Source organism: Hemitrygon akajei, chromosome 2 (assembly GCF_048418815.1).
Source record: "Hemitrygon akajei chromosome 2, sHemAka1.3, whole genome shotgun sequence".
Taxonomy (NCBI): Eukaryota; Metazoa; Chordata; class Chondrichthyes; order Myliobatiformes; family Dasyatidae; genus Hemitrygon; species Hemitrygon akajei.
This window is the reverse complement of record NC_133125.1, coordinates 146,782,954-146,805,849: the sequence shown is the minus strand read 5'-3', so window position 1 is coordinate 146,805,849 and position 22,896 is coordinate 146,782,954.

Sequence of the window (22,896 nt, the reverse complement as noted above, 5' to 3'; positions counted from 1 at the left end):
TGGTGTATTTTTGATGATGTGCAGTGTTTGGCTTATGCCAAATATAGTTTTTAAGTGTGAATGCCAAAAAGCTTAATTTTGGTTTAATCAGACCACAGAACCTTCTTCCAGTTGAATTCAGAGTCTCCCACGTGCCTTCTGGCAAATTCTAGCCGAGATTTCATGTGAGTTTTTTTCAACGGTGGCTTTCTCTCTGCCACTCTCCCACAAAGCTGTCACTGGTGAAGCACCCAGGGAACAGTTGTTGTATGCACAGTCTCTCCCATCTCGGCCACTGAAGCTTGTAACTCCTCCAGAGTTACCACTGGTCTCTTGGTGGCCGCCCTCACTCGTCCCCTTCTTGCACAGTCACTCAGTTTTTGAGGACGGACTGCTCTAGGCAGATTTACAGCTGTGCTGTATTCTTTCTATTTCTTGATGATTGACTTAACTATACTCCAAGGGATATTCAGTGACTTGGATATTTTCTTGTATCCATCTTATGATTTTCAATAACCTTTCATGGAGTTGCTTGGAGTGTTATTTTGTCTTCATAATGTAGTTTGTTCCAGAATACTGACTCACCAGCAATTGGACCTTCCAGATACAGGTGTATTTTTACTACAATCAAGTGAAGCACAATGATCTCCATTTAACTAATTATGTGACTTCTAAAACCCATTGGCTGCACCAGTGATGATTTGATGTGTCATATTAAAGGGGGTGAATACGTATGCAATCAGTTATTTTGTGTTTTACATTTGTAAATACCTGAGATCACTTTGTAGCAATCTGTTTTCACTTTTGTCACGAAAGAGTTTTTCTGTTGATCAGTGTAAAAAAAACAATTTAAATCGACTGTGATTCAATGTTGTAAAACAATAAAACGTGAAAACTTCTACGGTTCAGCGGGTGGCGTGGGTGAATACTTTTTAAAGGCACTGTGTGTGTGTGTGTGTGTGTGTGTGTGTGTGTGTGTGTGTGTGTGTGTGTGTGTGTGTGTAAATATATATATATATATATCAAATGAATTGAATTTATTTAAGTCTTACATCCATTACATCTATCTCACAACATAAGGGAGTAAAACTCTTTGCATTATGACTCTCACAATGTACAGACATGTGAATTTATAAGTCTAATCGCTTGTAGAAAGAAGCTGTCCCATAACCTGTTGGTCCTGGCTTTAATGCTGTGGTAGCTCCAGATCTTAACTCACCTGGCGTTGTCCATTCCCAATGCAACATTCACAAATATATAGAGTATATATTCTGTGTGTCCTGCCCTTGTCACAATTGTACCCAATTGGACTTTGCTCTGTCCCTTTTATGTAGAACTTTAAATATTCTTGCACTCCTGTGCTCTGATTCACAGGTTTTCCCACACACAGTCAGAAACACACTTACAAACAATGCCCTGCTAAATGGTTTCCCAAATGAGTATACACTCTGTCGTCCGGAACAGTAACCTCCACATGACCCAAGTGTTCACAGTAAACATGCTACAATTACACAGTCTCCCACCAAATGAGTGTACACACACCCCTCTGACATAGGTAGACATGCGTGCGCACAGACACACCACTGCACTTTCACATCTACCTCTCCAGCTTCCTGTCATGCTCTTTGCACTCATCCCACAACTTATGGGCTCATTTCAAGGACTCTATAACTCATGTTCCCTGTATGTATGTATTTATTTTCTTCTTGTATTTACACAGTTGTCTTTTGTACATTTCTTGTTTGTCTGTCTTTGTTGTATGCAGTTTTCATTGACTCTTCCCCCTTTCTTTCCAGTCCTGAAGAAGGAGTCTTGGCTGAAACATTGACTGTTTATTCATTTTCATAGATGCTGTCTGAACCTTCCAGCAGTTTGTATTTTGTGGTTTACTTGGCAAGCCTATGGTCATTGCTCTAAGCAGATCAAAACATGGAGTGTCACACTCACTTCCCCTTCCCCCACCTTAGACTGGTAAAGTTGCTGGCCACGTGATTGGCTCACGAACATACCCTGGACCTGCCCCCTAATGTTCTGACTGTGACACAGTCACTGGAAAAAATGGAGAAGTTGTGGATATGAAAGTCTGTATTCATCACAACAAACAGACTGTCTCCTGGGAACCTCTCAATAGAGTCCCACAAAGATTTACAGTGGAAGAGCATTGTAATTGATAAGAAGTTTCAAACACCTTTGCTGGGAGAAACTCATTAACATAGATATTCTAAAAACTGAGGAGAGAAAGCCAGACTCCTGACCATTGATAGAGCTAAGTGATGGCATCAGCCTGGTCTGCAAGCTTCCTTAAACTTGTTTGCTATGGCTCAAATTTCTTAAACCCATAGTTGCCTGCCTGGATTAATGCAGGCCAATTAACACAACCCCATTGTCTTAACGTTTGACTGGCACATATGTTCCCAACAAATATTGTTGGCAGAATTTCAGGTGGTGATAAGGAGGTGTACAGGAGCGAGTTTAATCAGTTGGTTGAGTGGTGTCACGCAACAATCTTGCACTGAATGTCAGTAAGACCAAGGAATTGATTGTGGACTTCAGGAAGGGATATTGTCCTCGAGGGATTAAGGGCATCCTAGGGTGAGCATCCTAGGCCCAACATATTGATACAATTACAAACAAGGCACAACAGTAGTTATATTTCATTTGGAATTTAATGAGAATTGGTATGTCACCAAAAACATTCACAAATTTTTACAGATGTACCGTGGAGAGCGTTTGAACTAGTTTGCATCACTATCTGGTATGAAGGGGCCAATGTGTAGGATAGGTTAAAGCTACAGAAAGTTGTAAACTCAGCCAATTCCATCATGGGCACTAGCTCCCCCAAAATCCAGGACACCTTCGATAGGTAATGCCTCAAAAAGTGTCATCAATCATTAAGGAGCCCCATCGTCCAGGACATGTTTTCTTTGCAATGCTACAGTCAAGGAGGATGTACAGGAGCCTGAATACACACAGGAACAGCTCCACCGTCAGATTTCTGAATGGACAATAAGCCCATGAACACTACCTCAGTATTTCCCTCTCTTTTTGCACTACTTATTTTAGTTTTTGCGATACATACTTCTTTTTGTAATGTATAGATTTGCAATATACTGCTGCCATAAAACAACAAATTACAGAACATATACCAGTGATATTAAACCTGATTCTGATTATGAACATCTCATGGTCACTATTTTACAAACCATATCGCTTAGTCTGCGCTTCACAGACAGTACTGTTAATTTGCAAAGGTTTGCTTCTGACTTCAACTTATTGCTTGCAATTTAAAATATACATTAAGAACTGAAGACTGGTTCTTGTTTGAATTAATATCTGTTATATTCACATAACTCCAGAATATTTTCTATTGTGAATCTTAAACCAGTGCTAAGGAATTTAGTGGGAAAATAAAACATTCTCAGAGTGCAGATTGTGTCTACTGGGTAAGGCCAATATTACTTAGAATATAGAACATAGAAATCTACAGCACATTACAGGCCCTATTGTACCCACCTTTATCTCTGTATTCCAAGTACCCACTGCTCTGTGTGAAAAACTTACCCCTGGCATCCCCCCTGTACCTACTTCTAAGCACCTTAGAACTATGCCCCCTCGTGTTAGCCATTTTAGCCCTGGGAAAAAGCCTCTGGCTATCCACACGATCGATGCCTCTCATCATACGGCTTTGTCTATGGGAAATCCCACCTCATTGATCTGAATGAATATTTTGAAGATATGACTGAGTGCATTGTTGGGAGTGTTGTAGATGTAGAACATGGGTTTTAAGAAGGCCTTTGACAAAGACACACATGGTAGTCTGGTCCAGCTGGCCAACTAGAAAGTGGGCAGACCAATGTCTGTGGAATTTAACCCTGACCATTGCAACGTGATGCAAGCTGAGAAGTCAGATAAGATATGGGAGCAGAATTGGGGCCACGAGAGGATGGAGGCTCACAACATTTAAGAGGCGTCTGAGCACACGTTTGTTCTGCCAAGGATGCGGACCTTATACGACAGATACCACTTGGTCAGCGATCAGTCTGACTCTGCTGTAATGTTCCAAAATGTGGCCCCAGTGAGTGACCGTCTTGCTCTGCCACCTCCACCGCCCTGAGCTGCAGCCGATCCCTTACCCAACCAGTAACTCTGGTTTCAGAAAACGGGAACCAACGCGGAGCTGGAAAGTCCCCAGAAGTGAAACCAGGAACAAGGTCACAGAAACCAACGATTCCATGGAATGTTTCCCACTGCTTTGCCAGCATTCTCCAATCACAGTCTGAACCTCTGGCGCATCATCGGTTGCCGGATAAACTGTGTAACTAGTTGTGTAGCTGAGCCGCTGTAGGTGCAGACTGACACCCAGTGGCCAGCAGCAGAACTGCAGAAGACCGCTGTCGCCGCCACAGCCCCTTCCCTGTCCGTGGGGAGAGCCGGCCCTATTCAACATTCAAAGGGAGTTTCTAATAATAATAATAATAATAATAATAATAATAATAATAAATACATAGAACATGAGTTGTAGAACACTTAAAAGTGGGCCCTTTAGTTGTGGAATTGGTTCAATGTTGGCATGAGTGAAGCAGTGAAGTTATCCCCTCTGTTCCAACAACATGATGGTCGAAGGGAAATAACTACACCAAACCTGGTGGTGTGGGACCTTAATCCTGATGGCAGCAGTCAGAAGAGATCTTGGGCCAGGTGGTGGGAAGGGGGGGAGGACTTGATGATAGGTTCTGTGCTCCTTATAACTGACCATTCAATGAGCCTGAGGCCTCCGTGTTAAACTTAGAGCCTAGATGAAGCTGATTCCTAATACTTTGGCTCCCTGGCCCAGAATTCCCTCTAAAGTTCAGCTAATAGAGTCATAGAAAAGTTGGGCATGGAAACAGGCCTTTTGGCCCATCTAGACTATGCTAAAACAAGTTAAACTGCCTACTCCCATTGACCCGCAACCAGACCATAACCCTCCATATCCCTACTATCCAAGTATCTATCCAAACCACATTGAAATCAAGCTTGCATACATCACTTGTGCTGCCAGTTCATTCCACACTCTCACAGCCCTCTGAGTGAAGAAGTTTCCCCTTATGTTCCAGTTAAATTGTTCACCTTTCACCCTTAACCTATGACATCTGGTTGTACTCTTACCCAACCTCAGTGGAAATTCCTGTTTGCATTTACCCTATCTACTCCTCATAATTTTGTACACCTCTATCAAAACTCCACTCAATCTTCTACACTCTAAGGGAAAAAGTCCTAACCTTTTCATTCTTTCCTTGTAACTCAGGTTCTGCAGATCCGGCAACATCCCTGATTTGTAAATTTTCTCTGTATTCTTTTAACCTTATTTACATTTTTCCTGTAGGTCAAGTGACCAAAACTGTACACAGTACTACAAATTAGGCCTCATCAATGTCTTATACAACTTCTGTTATGAACCCCGTAACTGGGTAACTTACCAGCAAAGATAGAGACGTCCGTTGGAGTCTGATGATACTATTTTTAACAGTATTTATTAGTAAAAATACACAAAAATAATATCAATGCAAATATACAGATAATATACGTCATCAATACTAAACCTAAAAGTGCGGGTATAATAATAATCAATAAGAAATAAGCTCTATCATTGTCTAGGGGATAATGTATTGTCCGATGGAAATATATAGTTCGTTCAGTTCATGCAGGCTGCAGCCTTTGGGGACCGCTGTGTTGCAATTGTTGGAGAGAGAGAGAGATTAAGGAGAAAAACTTGCCGGCTTTCCTTTTATGATTTCGATCTGTCAGGAGTCTCGTTGTCGTAGCCTTTCACTTGTGGCCTCTCCTTTAGCTAAACCGTTCTTCCGTGGTGAGCCCGCCACCCAGGTAAGGGAGGACGCACATGAGCCCCCACCGGCTTTTGCTATCAAACACTGTCACGAGATTTCTAGCATTTCTCCTGGTGCGTCTAAAGGTGTTGTTTCCCAGACCCCTCTTTTATCCTTACTCACGGGGTCTCAGATGTCAATCAGGTTGGGATGATGCAATCCCTCAACCAGACCACTCTGGTTGTCCCCTGAAGGGTTTCAATGAATAGTCAGTACTCAATACACAATTCCATCTCCAAGAGACAATGGCCGTTATCGTTCTGCTGATGTCAGGACACATTCCAAACCCTGTGTATTCTGGGTGTCTCTCTCTCATTTCCTGGGTCCCAGACCCGAAATAATAGCGATCTTGCGATTCTCAAAAAAGGAGGGGGCGACTTTGTACCCTTCGGCCTCTCAGAGTTGCTCCACCTTCGTAACACTTCAATATAACATCTCATCTCCTGTACTCGATACTTTCATTCATGAAGGCCAATGTGCGAAAAGCTTCCTTTACAACCCTATCTACCTGCGATGCCACTTTCAACAAATTATGGACCTGTATTCCCAGATCCCTTTGTCTACCACACTCCTCAGTGCCCTACCATTCACTGTCTAAGACCTACCCTGGTTGGTGCTACTGAAGTGCAACACCTTGCATTTGTCCACATTAAATTCCGACTGCTTCTTTCAGCCCATTTTTCTAGTTTACCCAAATCACTCTGCAAGCCATGATAGTCTTCCTTGCTGTCCACTACACCCCTAATCTTGGTGTCATCCTTAAATTTCCTGTTCAGTTAACCACATCATCCCATCCAGATCGTTGATATAGATGACAAATAACAACAGACCCAGCACTGAACCCTGCTGCACTCCACTAGCCACAGGCCTTCAGTCAGAGAGGCAACCATCTTCTACCACTCTCTGGCTTCTCCCACAAAACTGGTGTTTCTTCCAAGGTGTCTTTGCACCTTGACCCTGTAGTCACGCTGTCTCATTTGGCTGTATTCGTAAGTATTCATGTATGGTTAAATAACAATTAAACCCGAATTGAGTTTACTACCTCATCGTGAATGCTAAGCGACTGAACCTTCTTGACCAACCTCCCATGAGGGATCTTATCAAATGCTTTGCTAACGTCTATGTAGACAACATCCACTGCCTTATCTTCATCAATTTTCTAGGTAACTTCTTTGAAAAACTCTTCAAGATTGATTAGACAGGAAGCTATGCTGACTATCCTTAATCAGTCCATGTGTATCCAAATATTTATATATCTGGTCTCTTAGAATACTTTCTAATAACTCTCCCACAAATTATGTCAGACTCACCGGCCTATAACTTCCTGGTTTATGCTTAGATTCTTTTTTAAACAGCGGGACAACATTGGCTATCCTCCAATCCTCTGGTACCTCTCCTGTTGCTAAAGATGTTCTAAATATCTTTGCTATGATCCCGGCAATTTCCACATGTTCCTCCCATAGGGTACAAGGGAACACCTTGTCAGGCCCTAGGGATATAGAACCATAGAACATTACAGCACAGAAACAGGCCTTTTGGCCCTTCTTGGCTGTGCCAAACGATTTTTCTGTCTAGTCCCACTGACCTGCACCTGGACCATATCCCTCCATACCCCTCTCATCCATGTACCTGTCCAAGTTTTTCTTAAATGTTAAATGTGAGCCCGCATTTACCACTTCATCTGGCAGCTCATTCCACACTCCCACCACTCTGTGTGAAGAAGCCCCCCCCCAATATTCCCTTTAAACTTTTCCCCCTTCACCCTTAACCCATGTCCTCTGTTTTTTACCCCTAGCCTCAGTGGAAAAAGCCTGCTTACATTCACTCTATCTATACCCATCATAATTTTATATAACTCTATCAAATCTCCCCTTATTTTTCTACGCTCCAGGGAATAAAGCCCTAAACTATTCAACCTTTCTCTGTAACTCAGTTTCTCAAGTCCCGTCAACAACCTTGTAAACCTTCTCTGCACTCTTTCAACCTTATTAATATCCTGCCTGTAATTCAGAGACCACCCTGATATATCCACCCTGATTTACCTCAGAACAGTAAACACCTCCTCCTCTGTAACCTGTACAGGGTCTTTGCCTCACTTCTATAGACTCTTTGTCCTTCTACTGAGTAAATACAGATGCAAAAATTTTGTTTAGGATCTCGACTGTCTGTTTTGGCTCCACACATGGATTACCATTCTGGTCTTCCGGAGGACCAATTTTCTCCCTTGCAATCCTTTTGCTCTTAACATATCTGCAGAATATCTTGGGATTCTCCTTCACCTTGTCTGCTAGAGCAACATCATGCCTTCTTTTAGCCTTCCTTATTTCTTTCTTGTGTTCTCTTGCATTTCTTGTACTCCATAAGCACCTCATGTTAATACTTGCCTATACCTGCTATGCACCTCCTTTTTTCTCTTAACCAGGGTCTCAATATCTCTTGAAAACCAGGGTTCCCTACACTTGTTATATTTACCTTTTATTCTGACAGGCACATACAAGTTTTGTACTCTCGAAATTTCACTTTAGAAGGCCTCCCACTTACCAAGTATGCTTTTGCCAGAAAACAGCCTGTCTCAATCTATCACTTACTATAACATAGAAAATAGGTGCAGGAGTAGGCCATTCGGCCCTTCGAGCCTGCACCGCCATTCAGTATGATCATGGCTGATCATCCAACTCAGAACCCTGTACCTGCTTTCTCTCCATATCCCCTGATCCCTTTAGCCACAAGGGCCATATCTAACTCCCTCTTAAATATAGCCAATGAACCGGCCTCAACTGTTTCCTGTGGCAGAGAATTCCACAGATTCACCACTCTCTGTGTGAAGAAGTTTCTCCTCATCTCGGTCCTAAAAGGCTTCCCCTTTATCCTTAAACTGTGACCCCTCGTTCTGGACTTCCCCAACATTGGGAACAATCTTCCTGCATCTAGCCTGTCCAATCCCTTTAGAATTTTATACATTTCAATAAGATCCCCCCTCAATCTTCTGAATTCCAGCAGGTATAAGCCCAGTCGATCCAGTCTTTCTTCATTCATTCCTGCCATCCCAGGAATCAATCTGGTGAACCTTCTTTGTACTCCCTCTATGGCAAGAATGTCTTTCCTCAGATAACAACCTTATGTTTCTTACAACAATCTGCGATCTCTCGACAAATGAGTTCCTCTAAATCCCTCAGACTGTTGGGCGGCCTGTAATTGAGTTCAACGTTCAAAGTTTAAAGTAAATTTTATTATCAGAGTACACATCCAACCCTGAGATTCTTTTTTTTTCTGGGCATAAGGTGAAGTAGAGCACAGAAAACAATGAACAAATGTAAATACAAATACATAGTAATAAATAATGAGAACATGAAATAACAAGATAAAGAGTCCTTAAGGTGAGATCATTCATTGTGGGAACATCTCAATAGATGAATAGATGAGTATCTGCAGATGCTGGAAGTCCAAAGCAACACACACAAAATGCTAAAAGCACCCAGCAGAACAGGCAGCATCTCTGGAAAAAAATGCAGTCGACATTTCAGGTCGTGACCGTTCGGCAGGCCTGCTGAGTTCCTCCAGCATTGTGTGTGTGTTATCTCAATAGATGAGTGTAGTTATCCCCTTTGTTCAAAAGCCTGAGGGTTGAGGGGTAGTAGCTTCATCCTGGTGTTGTGAGTCCTGAGGGTTCTGTACCTTCTACTTGATGGCAGCAGCAAGTAAAGAGCACGGTCTGGGTGGTGAGGATCTTTGATGATGGATGCTGCTTTCCTACGACAGCATTTCATGTAGATGTGCTCAGTGGTTGGGAGGGCTTTACCCGTGATGTACTGGACTGAATCTACTATCTTTTGTAGGATTTTCTGCTCAAAGGCATTGGTGTTTCAATACCAGGCCGTGACGCAACCAAATCAATACACTCTCCGTTACACATCTATAGAAGTTTGTCAAAGTGTTTGATGTCATGCCGATTTTCCACAGACTCCTGAGGCAGTTGAGGCACTGTTGTGCTTTCTTTGCAATTACATTTATATGATGAGTCCAGGATAGGACCTCGGAGACAGTAAACCCCAAGAATGTAGAGTTTCTGACCCTCTCCCTCTCTGATCCTTCGATGAGGACTGGCTCACAGACCTCTGGTTTCCCTCTGCTGAAGTTCACAATCAGTTCCTTGGTCTTGGTCTTGCTGACAGTGAGTGAGGGATTGTTGTTATGACACCTCCCAGCCAAATGTTCATCACCGCCCTACATCACAACATATCCAGCAAACCTGAATATGGTGTTGGAGCTGTGCTTAGCCACACAGATTTGAGGGGATGAACTCTCATTAAATGCTGAGCTGTAATCGATAAAGAGCATCCTGATGTATGCATCTGTATTGTCCAGATGTTCCAGGGTTGTGTGAAGAGCCAATGAAACAGCAGCTGCCGTGGACCTGCTGTGATGGTAGGCAAATTGGAGCAGATCCAAGTTACCTCTCAGGCAGGAGCTGATATGTTTCATCACCAACCTCTCAGGACACTTCAATAGTGTGGATGTAAGTGCAATTGGACAATAGATATTGATGCATGTCACCACACTCTTCATTGGCATCAGTATTATTGAACCCTGCTTAAAGCAGATGGGTACCACACACTGCCAATGTGAGCGGTTGAAGATATCGGTGAACACAGCAGCCAGTTGGTCAGGACAGGTCTTTAGTTCTCGGCCAGGTACTCCGCCTGGTCTGGATGCTTTCCTCCTGAAGGCAGCTCGCACGTCAGCTTCAGATACTGAGACCAAGGGATCATCAGGAGATGTGGGGGTTCATGATGCTTCCTCCATGTTCGGACAGTCAAAGTGAGCATAGAAGTCATTGAGTTCATCTGGAAGTGAAGCTCTGCTGTCCCCCTTGTCGCTTGTTTTAACTTTGTAGGAGGTTATAGTATTCAAACCCTGCCACAGCTGTCTAGCATCCCTCATTGATTCCACATTGGTCCAGAATCTCCACTTTGCCCATGAGATAGCTTTCCGGACATCATACCTGCACCTCTTGTAACTTTCTTGGTCTCCAGACTTGAATGCCTCTGATCTGGCCCTCAGTAAATTTCAAATTTCCTGATTCATCCAGGCCTTCTGATTGGGAAGATTCTGAATGATCTAGTGGGACACATTGGTGTAGTCACTCACATTCTCAGAAGAGTGCTTGAACATGGCCCAGTCCACTGACTCAATCGTTCTTCTGCCTCCTGTGACCACCTCTTGGTTATCTTGATCTCTGTAGCCTTGCTTTTTAGGCTCCGACTGTATGCCCTATTAACGTGATCATACCTTTCTTATTTCTCAGTTCCACTCATAATTCCTCACTAGATGAGGTCTCCAGTCTGTCCTGATGGAGCACTGCCGAGACATTTTCTCTAACTAGTAATGCCACCCCTCCTCCTTTAATCCCTCCCGCTTTGTCAAGTCTAAAACAACTGAACCCCGGAATATTGAGCTGCCAGTCCTGCCCCTCCTGCAACCAAGTCTCACTAATGGCTACAATGTCATCATTCCAGGTGTTGATCCATGCCCTGAGCTCATCCACCTTTCCTCCAATACTCCTTGCATTGAAAGATACACAGCTCAGGACACTAGTCACACCATACTCAATCTTTTGATTCCTGACTTTGTCTGAGGTCTTACCAACATCTCCCTCCACAACCTCCCCACTAACTGCTCTGCCACTCTGGTTCCCATTCCTCTGCAACTTTAGTTTAAACCCACCCAGCTCCCTGTGCAGCACCAGCAAACCTTCCCGCTAGGATATTAGTCCCCTTCCAGTTCAGGTACAAACTGTCTCTTCTGTACAGGTCCCACCTTCCCTGGAAAAGAGCCCAATGATCCAAAAAATCTTATGCCTTTCCTCCTGCACCAACTCCTTAGCCATTTGTTGAATTATATAATCTTCCTAGTTCTGGCCTCATTAGCTCGTGGCATGGATAAAAATCCTGAGATCACAACCCTGGAGGTCCTGCTCTTTCACCTAGCACCTAACTCCCTGAACTCCAGCACGTTTTTTGCAGAACCTCATCACACTTCCTACCCAGGTCATGGGTACCTACATGGACCACGACTTCTGGCTGTTCACCTTCCCCCTTATGAATGCTGAGGGCTCGATCGGAGATGTCCTGGACCCTGGTCCCCCGGCATCAGGGACTCTTGTTCTCATCCACAGAATCTCCTTTCTGTTCTCCTAGCTAAGAAATCCCCTATCACCACAGCTCGCCTCTTCTCTTCTCCTCCTTTCTGAGTCAGACTCAGTGTCAGAGACCCAACCACTGTGACTTTCCTGTGTCAGGTTATCTGCAGCAATAGTATCCAAAGTGATATACCTGTTGTTGAGGGGGTGGCCACAGGGGTTCTCTGCACTGGTTGTTTAACTCCTTTCCCTCTCCTGACTATCACCCACTTTCCTGTGTCCTGCACTTTCTCTCTATGTCCCATCTATCACACCCTCAGCCTCCCGACTGATCTAGAGTTTAGCCAGTCCCAGGTCCAACTCCTTAACACGGTTTGATAGAAGCCGTAGCTGAGTGAATTTTTCACAGTTGTAGTCATCAGGGACACTGGAGGTGTCCTTGCCTTCCCACATTCAACAAGAGGAACATTCCACTATCCTGCCTGGCATTTCTACTGCCTTAAGCAAGTATAAAGAAGGGGGCAAAAAAAGAACTCTACCTACATGACAGGTTGGAGGAACAACACCTTGTATACCGGCTGGGTAGCCTCCAACCTGATGGCATGAACATTGACTTCTCTAACTTCCGTTAATGCCCCTCCTCCCCTTCTTACCCCATCCCTGACATATTTAGTTGTTTGCCTGTTCTCCATCTCCCTCTGGTGCTCCCCCCCCCCCCTTTTCTTTCTCCTGATGCCTCCCGTCCCATGATCCTTTCCCTTCTCCAGCTCTGTATCACTTTCGCCAATCACCTTTCCAGCTTTTAGCTTCACCCCACCCCCTCCGGTCTTCTCCTATCATTTTGCATTTCCCCCTCCCCCCACTACTTTCAAATCTCTTACTATCTTTCCTTTCGGTTAGTCCTGACGAAAGGTTTCGGCCCGAAACGTCGACAGCGCTTCTCCCTATAGATGCTGCCTGGCCTGCTGTGTTCCACTAGCATTTTGTGTGTGTTGTTGTTTGGATTTCCAGCATCTGCAGATTTCCTCGTGTTTGCTCTTTAAATCTACCTACAGCTGATTTTTTTGCCTTCTCTGACTGAAGCCTCAAAGAGCTAAAACCTCAAAATCTTCACTCTGACCCTATCCACTCTAACATTGTCTGCCCGGGCAATGGTTGCTCTGCAGGCCGCTGTGACGATGGGCACTCCACCTACCCCGCCTTACATTAATTTGTTCTTGCTAATCAATCCCAAACTATGATCGTCCGCTGCTCAAAGCCACCAAACGCTGCCGTGAGTCACTGCTTTAATACTCGATCAGTGAACCTGAGTGAATTACGTCCTCTCAAGCTTCTGCTTGCTCCAAGTGTCTGCTGCTCAAAGTTGTATCTTTATTTAAGAAGGGCAACGGGGAGCCCGAGCCTTACATCTGTGTAGAGACATTCTTACTTTATAGACATAGGAGCAGAATTAGGCCATTTGGACCATTAGTCATTTCTGCCATTCCGTCATGGCTGATCTATTATCGCACTCAACTACATTCTCTCACCTTCTCCACATAACCTTTGGTTTCCTGACTAATCAAGAAGCTATCGAACTCCATTTTAAATATTTCTCAGAATCAGAATCAGGCTTCATATCACTGACTTATGTTGTGAAATTCCTTGTTTTATGACAGCATTACATTGCAATACATAATAATAAAAAATATAAATTACAGAAAGACGTAAATATAGAAAAATTAAATTAAATAACTGGTGCAAAAAGAGAGGAAAAATACTAATGTGCTGTTCATGGGTTCATTGCCCATACAAAAATCTGATGGCGGAGGGGATGAAGCTATTCCTGAAATGTTGAGTGTGTTTCTTCAGGCTCCTGTACCTCCTCTTTCTTAGTAGCAATGACTTGACCTGCACAACCATCTTTGTCAATGAATTCCGCAGAGTCAGCTCCCTTTGCTAAAGAAATTCCTCCTTATCTCTGTTCTAAATGGTCATACCTCTGTCATTTCATTCCACTTCACTCCCCTCCCCTGTCCTTTCATTCCACTTCACTCCACTGAACTCCCACTCCTCGTCCCTTCACTCCACTGAACTCCCATACCCCCTTCACTCCACTGAACATCCATCCCCCGTCCCTTCACTCCACTGCACTCCCATCCCCATCCCTTCACTCCACTTCACTCCACTGAACTCCCACTCCTCATCCCTTCACTCCACTGCACTCCCACCCCCCATCCCTTCACTCCACTTCATTCCACTGAACTCCCACTCCTCATCCCTTCACTCCACTGCACTCCCATCCCCCATCCCTTCACTCCACTGAACTCCCACTCCTCGTCCCTTCACTCCACTGTTCTCCCGCTCCTCGTCCTTTCACTCCACTGAACTCCCAACCCCGTCCCTTCACTCCACTTCACTCCACTGAACTCCCATCCCCCCTCCCTTCACTCCACTGCACTCCCATCCCCCATCCCTTCACTCCACTGAACTCCCATCCCCCCTCCCTTCACTCCACTGAACTCCCACTCCTCATCCCTTCACTCCACTGCACTCCCATCCCCCATCCCTTCACTCCACTGAACTCCCATCCCCCCTCCCTTCACTCCACTGAACTCCCATCCCCCTCCCTTCACTCCACTTCACTCCACTGCACTCCCCTTCCCTGTCCCTTCACTCCATTGTTCTCCCACTCCCCGTCCCTTCACTCTGCTGCACTCCCACACCCCGTAACTTCTATCCACCACCATCCCCTCCACCGTCCCATCACTCCACTGCATTCTGAGGGACAGGACTGAAGGCAAATCCCCACACTCTCTGGGTGCTTTTCATTCACTGCCACAGCCTGGTTTAACTTCCCAACTGCAACACTTCACCTATGTTGGAGTTAAATTCCATCTGCCATTCTTTGGTCCACTTTCCTTTGGCCACTTAATCTAGACCCTGCCATAAGCTTAGATGATCTTCTTCACTGTCTACCAGACAACCAATTTTTGAGCCATCAGCGAATGTGCCAATCATGCCTCCTACAAACCATTAACATGTACACACAAGTCCAGAGCTGCCTCAGCGTGAGACACAGGTGATAGGGTGGTGAACAAGGTCTTTCACTTGCCTGCCTAAACATAAATATTCAGTATGAGAGTTGGGACATTTTGGTGTAGATATGCAAGATGTTGGTTAGTTAACACTTAAAATATTGTGTGGTAGTGCAAGAAAAAAATGCACATGGGATCCATTGGGACGTTGCCGAAAGTGGAGGGCTTGAGGTATGAGAGAGACTGGACAAGCTAGGAGTGTTTTCCCTGGAGTGAGGAGGATGAGAGGTAATCTACTCGGAGTTTTTAAATTCATGGGGACATATATCAGGTGTCTCCAAGAGGACTACTACCATGTTATGGTTTGGAGGTTTGCATGTCTCAGTGATCTAGAGATCTATGTTGGCTGGAGACAGGGTTTTAGTCTATGGCTCTTGGGCACCCATGACAAACAGGCTAATGGGCAGAGGCCAGACTAAGAGTGATCCACCGGTCCTCCAGGTTCGGGGGCTCAGCTCAGGGCTAACAACTCTGATTGGTAAAACAAAACCGTTACGGAAACAGCAATAAAGAATCCTTCTACCTCTGAATGGCCAAGGACAGGCAGAGGTGGAGGACCTGCATTCCCACCCTAAGCACCAGCAGCATAACGATCAGTAAGTATAGATCAAGTGAATGGCCTCAGACTTTTTCCTGAGGTAGGGGAGCCTAAAGCTAGAGGGAACTGTGTCAAATGAAAGGGGAAAGACTTGAAGGGAATGTGAAGGGCAAATCTTTACACAGACAGTGGTGGGTATGTGGAATGAAATACCAGAGGAAGTGGATGGAGCAGCTACAATTACGTCTAAAATGCATTTGGAATGATTCACAGGTAAGGACATTTAAAGTGATACGGTCCAAATGCAGGCAAATAGGACTAGGTCAGAGTACACCTAGTTTGACATGGACTAGTTGAACTGAAGGATAATCTCCATGTTGTTATCTCTGGACTGTATAAGGATCTGTCCATATCCATGGTAACCCTAGGAATGCGGACAAGACCCACAATGCACTACACTCAATTCACCATTCTTCATTTTGTAATGTAATGCATGTAATGATCTGCAGCTCTATCCATGCCTCTGACATACCCCTATCATTCTCCCCAACCCTCCTCCAATGAAGGCGTCAGGGATGGGAGGGACCCTGTCGCTCCTGGAAGATGGACACATTCTGGTATGGAGCATCATTCCTATCCCTCCCACTCACCAGACACTACACCACATCCCAAACCCAGTGACCTGATTTTCAGGTGAACGCGAGGCTGTTCCTGCAAAGGAAGACATTGTCAAACTAGTGGATTCATCACCACCAGCCCCCAAAACTGGCAGGCTGTCTTCTGATTGGCTCACAGTGTCAGCAGGACCTTGTGTTCACTCAGCAACTCAGTGATGGGACAGTGTAGGGGAGCTTCACTCTGTGTCTGACCCCAGAAGTGTGTGATGGGGCAGTGAAGAAGGAGCTTCACTCTGTGTCTGACACCAGGAGTGTGATGGGGCAGTGAAGAAGGAGCTTCACTCTGTGTCTGACCCCTGGAGTGTGTGATGGGGCAGTGAAGAAGGAGCTTCACCCTGTGTCTGACCCCAGAAGTGTGTGATGGGGCAGTGAAGAAGGAACTTCACTCTGTGTCTGACCCCTGGAGTGTGTGATGGGGCAGTGAAGAAGGAGCTTCACTCTGTTTCTGACCCCTGGAGTGTGTGATGGGGCAGTGAAGAAGGAGCTTCACTCTGTGTCTGACACCAGGAGTGTGTGATGGGGCAGTGAAGAAGGAGCTTCACTCTGTGTCTGACCCTTGGAGTGTGTGATGGGGCAGTGAAGAAGGAGCTTCACTCTGTGTCTGACCCCTGGAGTGTGTGATGGGGCAGTGAAGAAGGAGCTTCACTCTGTGTCTGACCCCTGGAGTGTGTGATGGGGCAGTGAAGAAGGAGCTTCACCCTGTGTCTGACCCCAGAAGTGTGTGATGGGGCAGTGAAGAAGGAGCTTCACTCTGTGTCTGACACCAGGAGTGTGTGATGGGGCAGTGAAGAAGGAGCTTCACCCTGTGTCTGACCCCAGAAGTGTGTGATGGGGCAGTGAAGAAGGAACTTCACTCTGTGTCTGACCCCTGGAGTGTGTGATGGGGCAGTGAAGAAGGAGCTTCACTCTGTGTCTGACCCCTGGAGTGTGTGATGGGGCAGTGAAGAAGGAGCTTCACTCTGTGTCTGACACCAGGAGTGTGATGGGGCAGTGAAGAAGGAGCTTCACTCTGTGTCTGACACCAGGAGTGTGATGGGGCAGTGAAGAAGGAGCTTCACTCTGTGTCTGACACCAGGAGTGTGTGATGGGGCAGTGAAGAAGGAGCTTCACTCTGTGTCTGACCAATAAGTGTGTGATGGGACAATGTAGGGGGAGCTTCACTCTGTGTCTGACCACGGGATTGTGTGAAGTGACAGTATAGAGGGAGTTTCACTCTGTGTCAATTTAAAGATTGTGTCCACCATCTTGTTGTTTTCTTTCTTCAAAATAACTTATCACAGCATTTAGAATGAGATGCAATCCAGCATTTGCAATAAGATATAATCTTCATCTTCCAGTTTAGGCTCCAGCTCTTGTGCCCTCCATAGGTACTGGAAGGTCTTCAGAGAGACTGTGGACATAGTGTGCTCCCTCTCCAGGGATGCTCGAGCACAGATGTACTCTCAGAAGAGGAGAGGCCTTGGCTTGGACAGACCATTCATGGCTACTGGCTAGTCCTGCAAAGGGCCACACTGGCCCAAGAGTAAACGTGAATCCAAGATCTGACATGTCAACACCATGAACGTCAGAAAGGAGATATTGGGATTCAGCAGAGGGAGGCAAGAAGCCAGAGGTCATGGCTACATGTCTACACAGGTAATCACAGTCTGAGATCCTTCATCTTCATCAGGATTTAGGGAGCTTGGCTACAGAGTAAAGAGCAGAACACACGGGGCTATGATTTCTGAATGACTTTGGATGTATATGTCACGAGTGTAGGGCAGATCCAATGAATGTCTGGCTGAAGGAATGGCGTGGAGGGAGGGGTTTAGATTTATGGATCACTGAGACTGTTCCTAGGGACAGTGGGACCTGTACAAGATGCTCCTCAACAGGACCAGGTCCGGTGTCTTTGCAGGGAGGGTTGCTGTTGCTGTTGGAGAGGGTTTATACCAAGTTGGCAGGGCAATGAGACAAAGGGTGGGTGTTCAGTTGGAGTGGGAGGTGCAATCAAGTATAGAAGGCAAGAAGCCAATGCATTGGACAGAGCAGATGTGGCTATGATATGGCACATACAAAGAATGCAAAGCTAATGTCCATTTATTTTAGAGCAAGGGGTTCAGATATGTAAGGCTGATGAATTTAGAGCGATAATCAGGACAGGCTTTTGTTGCAGACATGGTTGAAGGGAGGCCAGGACTGACAGTTCAACGTCCTAGGGTGAATGGTGGAGCAGACTCGATGGGCCAGATGGCCGAATTCTGCTCCAATGGCTTATTGTCTAATGGTGAAGAATCTTCATGCGTGATCGGGGGTGTAAAGAGGAGGTGTGACTGCAATATTTATCACAGATCCATTCCTGCAGTAATGAGGGAGGATATCCCAGAAGCACCTCAAATGAAGCAATTTTGCGGAGTTTGGGAATAAAAAGAGGACATCCCCTTTGCTGGTGCTGCACCACAGGCCTCCTGACTCTCAGAGGAGCAGATATGGAGACTGTCACAGGGGTAAGTGTAGCAGGGCTGCAGTAGTGGGGGTTTTCAACTCTAACAGTGTTAAAAGGGGTTAATTCAATGTGAAAGGCACCGAGGAGGCGGAATTTCTAAAGTGTATCCTGGAGAGTTTTTATTTTGAACCGTTACATACACAGTCTGATTGGAGAGGAGTCAGAAGTCGTCTGGAAATTAAAATGAATTTCTATATTACAAAACAGGGCCTCGCAAAAGTAAACTGGGAACAGCTACATGAAGGTAGGTCTACAGCAGATAAATGGGGGGGGGGGCAATTCATTTCAAAATGAAGTAGAGAGAGTTCAGGGCCCTTGTGTTTTCATTAGGGTGAAAGGTAAGGAGGAACTTTGATATCAGGAGATGATGAGAACTGAAGGAAGAAGCAGAGAAGGTGTATGCCAGGTATAGAAGCTGTATCCACTGTTGGCTATACTGTATATACTATACATATATATATATGTAACCCTCAGGCTCACCCAGTTCGTGTTCATCTAGGGGAAACAGCCTTTGGCCCTGCCAAACTGGGTAATCACGTTTGTGTGGATGTTGAGTAATGTACCCCCAGTTGCAAACCCACAACACAAAACCATATGCAATTAAATGATTGAACTTGAACTTGAAATGATTGAAATGATGAATCTTAATCTGAATATAGGCTTAGGAATGAAAATAAACAAAAAAGGGCCCAATTCAAGTCAAAGTCACGTTGGAGCTCACTCAGTAGTCATTCTTCCACCATCAGTCTCCTCCGAATGTTGCCGACTTTCGGACGCTCAGATCCCAGTCCACTCCGTCCGGTGGTCCACCAGCTCTCTCCACACATGTCTTCCCTCTTCATCTCTCCTCGACGAAAAGGCCACAAAAACAACATCCTTCCAGATAAACAATACAATCATCTCCAATTGGCTGACATGCATACCACAGTCCTGTTATCTCCAGCCATAACCCAAACATTTCTGCTACAGAGAAACTGTTACCTTAGCAGTGAACATTACAAAGAAGCCTATATATATATATATACACATACACACATACACACACACTTTATTAGGCACACCTGTACATTAATGCAAATATCTAATAGGCCAATCACGTGTCAACAACTTGATGCATGAAACCATGCAGACGTGGTCAAGAGGTTCAGCATTGTTCAGAACAAACATCAGAATGGGGAAAAAATGTGGCCTAAGTGACTTTGACCGTGGAAGTGATTGTTGGTGCCAAAGGAGGCTGTTTGAGTATCATAGAAACTGCTGATCTCCTGGGATTTTCACACACAGCAGTCTCTAGAGATTACAGAGAATGGCGCGTAAACCAAAAAAAAATCAAGTGAGCAGCAGTCCTGTGGGTGAAAATGTCTTGTTAATGAGAGAGGTCAGAGGTCAATGGTCAGACTGGTTCGAGCTGACAGGAAAGTAACAGTAACTCAAATAACCACATGTTACAACAGTGATATGCAGGAGAGCATCTCTGAATGCAGAACATGTCAAACCTTGAAATGGACGGGCTCCAACAGCAGAAGACCACGACCGTACCTAACAAAAGTAACTGATAATGTGGCCCCTGAGCCTTGTGGTGGTCTTCTGCTGAGTCACTCATGGTCTTCTGCTGTTGGAGCCCGTCCATTTGAAGGTTCGACATGTTCTGCATTCAGAGATGCTCTTCTGCATATCACTGGTGTAACGTGTGGTTATTTGCGTTACAACTGGGTATAATTGGTAAAAGACAGAGATCTGTTAATAGTGAAAATGTTTGTCAAGATGGACAGAGTAATATCAGATAGAATTTAATCTAGATAAGTAGGAAGTGATTACTTCGGTACTTTTGAAAGACTAATAAGGGATGCAATGAGGAATGGAGGGACCTGGATGTACAAATCCAAAGGTCCCTGAAGGAGAGGGCACAGATGAGTAGAGTGGTGAAGAAGCCATTTGTCATACTCGTCTTCATTAGCTTGGGGACAAAATACTAAAGCAGGAAGGTTAAGCTACAACTTTATAGAAGTCTGCTTCAGTCACAGCTGAACTACCGGGTGCAGTTCTGGTCACCATGCCATAAACTTTCAAAGTTTCAAATTACATTAATTATCAAAGAATGTATAAGTTATACGCCCTTGAGATTTGTCTGCATAAGCCAGCCACAAAGCAAGAAACCTGAAAGAACCCAATTTTAAAAATTAAAATAAAGACTAATACCCAATGCAGAGAGAAAGGGGGGAAATACAAATCATGCAAACAGTTGATGTGAGCAACAACATTCCGAACCAAGTGAGTCCTTAGATCCGACCCCAGAGCAGACGGAAAGGCCAAAGCCTCGGTATCAGTTCATCATATCAGCGGGTATGGAGCACAACAGCTGGGGCGGTCTTCATAGTCTCAGCACCATGGAGAGAGAGGAGTGAACATCACGGGAGAGTGAGCGAAATCAGTTCTCACCTCCAATCCCGACACCCTGTCTTTCCAATCTACCTGGGCTGGTGTTTAAATCGTCAAACAGCATAGCAAGGAAGAAACTTTTATATAGGACCTTTCCCAGCCTCTGTCCATCCCAATCCTCTCCAGCTAATGACACTCTTAGACAGACTGCTGACCCGGGAAGACACAAGGTGGGTGAAATTCAACCCAATGGGTTGAAGATGATGTGATTTTGGTAACTGAGAGGCACAAATGTAAACATAAGAAATAGGAAGAGTCCATTCAGACCATCGATGTTACCTGACATCTAACAAGTTAATGATTGAACTTTGGCATCAACACCATTTTCCTGCACTGTCTCCAAGTGGGACCTCACACTCTTGGGAGAATAGTGCATGGAACCACTGTGGGAAAGTTTCTGGAGATAGCAAAGTTCAAAGTTCAAAATGTAGTTAATATTGAAGTATGTGTACTGCGTACAACCTTGAGATTTGTCTCCTTACAGGCAGTCACAAAATAAGGAAACCCAATAGAATCAAATAAAAAAAGACCACCAAACACCCAATGTGCAAAACAAAGTCAAACCATGCCATCAATAAAAGTAAGCAAATAACATTTAGAGCTGAAGTTCACAAAAGCGAGTCCACAGCCACAAAGTGATTCAGGGACAATCGAGGAGTCCCTTAGTTGTAGCCCAGAGCCTCAGATCGGCACAGAGATGAGTAAAACTTGTAAGCAGCCTGCAACTCTCCTCCAGCCCTGACACCCTGACCATTTCAATCCTCCACAGGACTTAAATCAGCCAAACATCGGGCTGCTCTTCTCTCTCTGGCCCGAACCCTGCCACCTCGACTCTCCCTTGCCTCTGTCCGCTCCACAATGGCCATACATTCCTTGCTGTCAGGCCTGGGCCCTGCTGCCTCTATTCGGCCCGTACATGATGCCCTGCCACAACTGTCCTGCACCTCCAAGACTTCAGTTCACACCACAAAAATGCCAAGTTGTACAGGTGGTTCAAAAGCTCAGCTCTGAAAGGGGAGTTACAGGCTATTGATTGCAGTGATCATTTTCGATCAATAACTGAGATAACTCCAGGATTGTCTCCACAGTAGTGGAGAAAGTTCCAAGGTACCCATAAGACTGGTCTCTATAGCAATCAGATGTAGATTAAGGACAAATTTGAATGATGCGGGATCTCACCAAGGCCCAGTATAATACAGTTTCTACATCTAATTCTCTTGCAAGAATAACCAATGTACGATTTGCCTTAAGTGCTACACCTGTCCATTCACTTCCTCCCTCACCTCCATTCAGGGCCACAAGCAGTTCAACCAGGTGAGGCAACACTTCACCTGCAAATCCGCTGGGGTCGTCTCCTGATGCAGCCTCCTCTACATTGTGAAACCCGTCGTAAATTGGGGAACCACTTCATCAAGCACCTCTGCACCATCTGCCAGAAGTAGAGCTTCCCGATGGCCAAACATTTTAATTCTGATTCCCATCCCCATTCTGACATGTCAGTCCATGGCCACGAAGATGAGACCACCCTCAGGGTGGAGGAGCAACATCTTATATTCCGTCTGGGTAGCCACCAACCTGATGGTATGAATATCGATTTCTCCTACCGGTAATTATTTTCCTCCCTCTTCTTCTATCCCCACTTTTGTCTTTTTACCTCTTCTTACCTGCCTATCACTTCCCTCTGGGTGTCCTCCT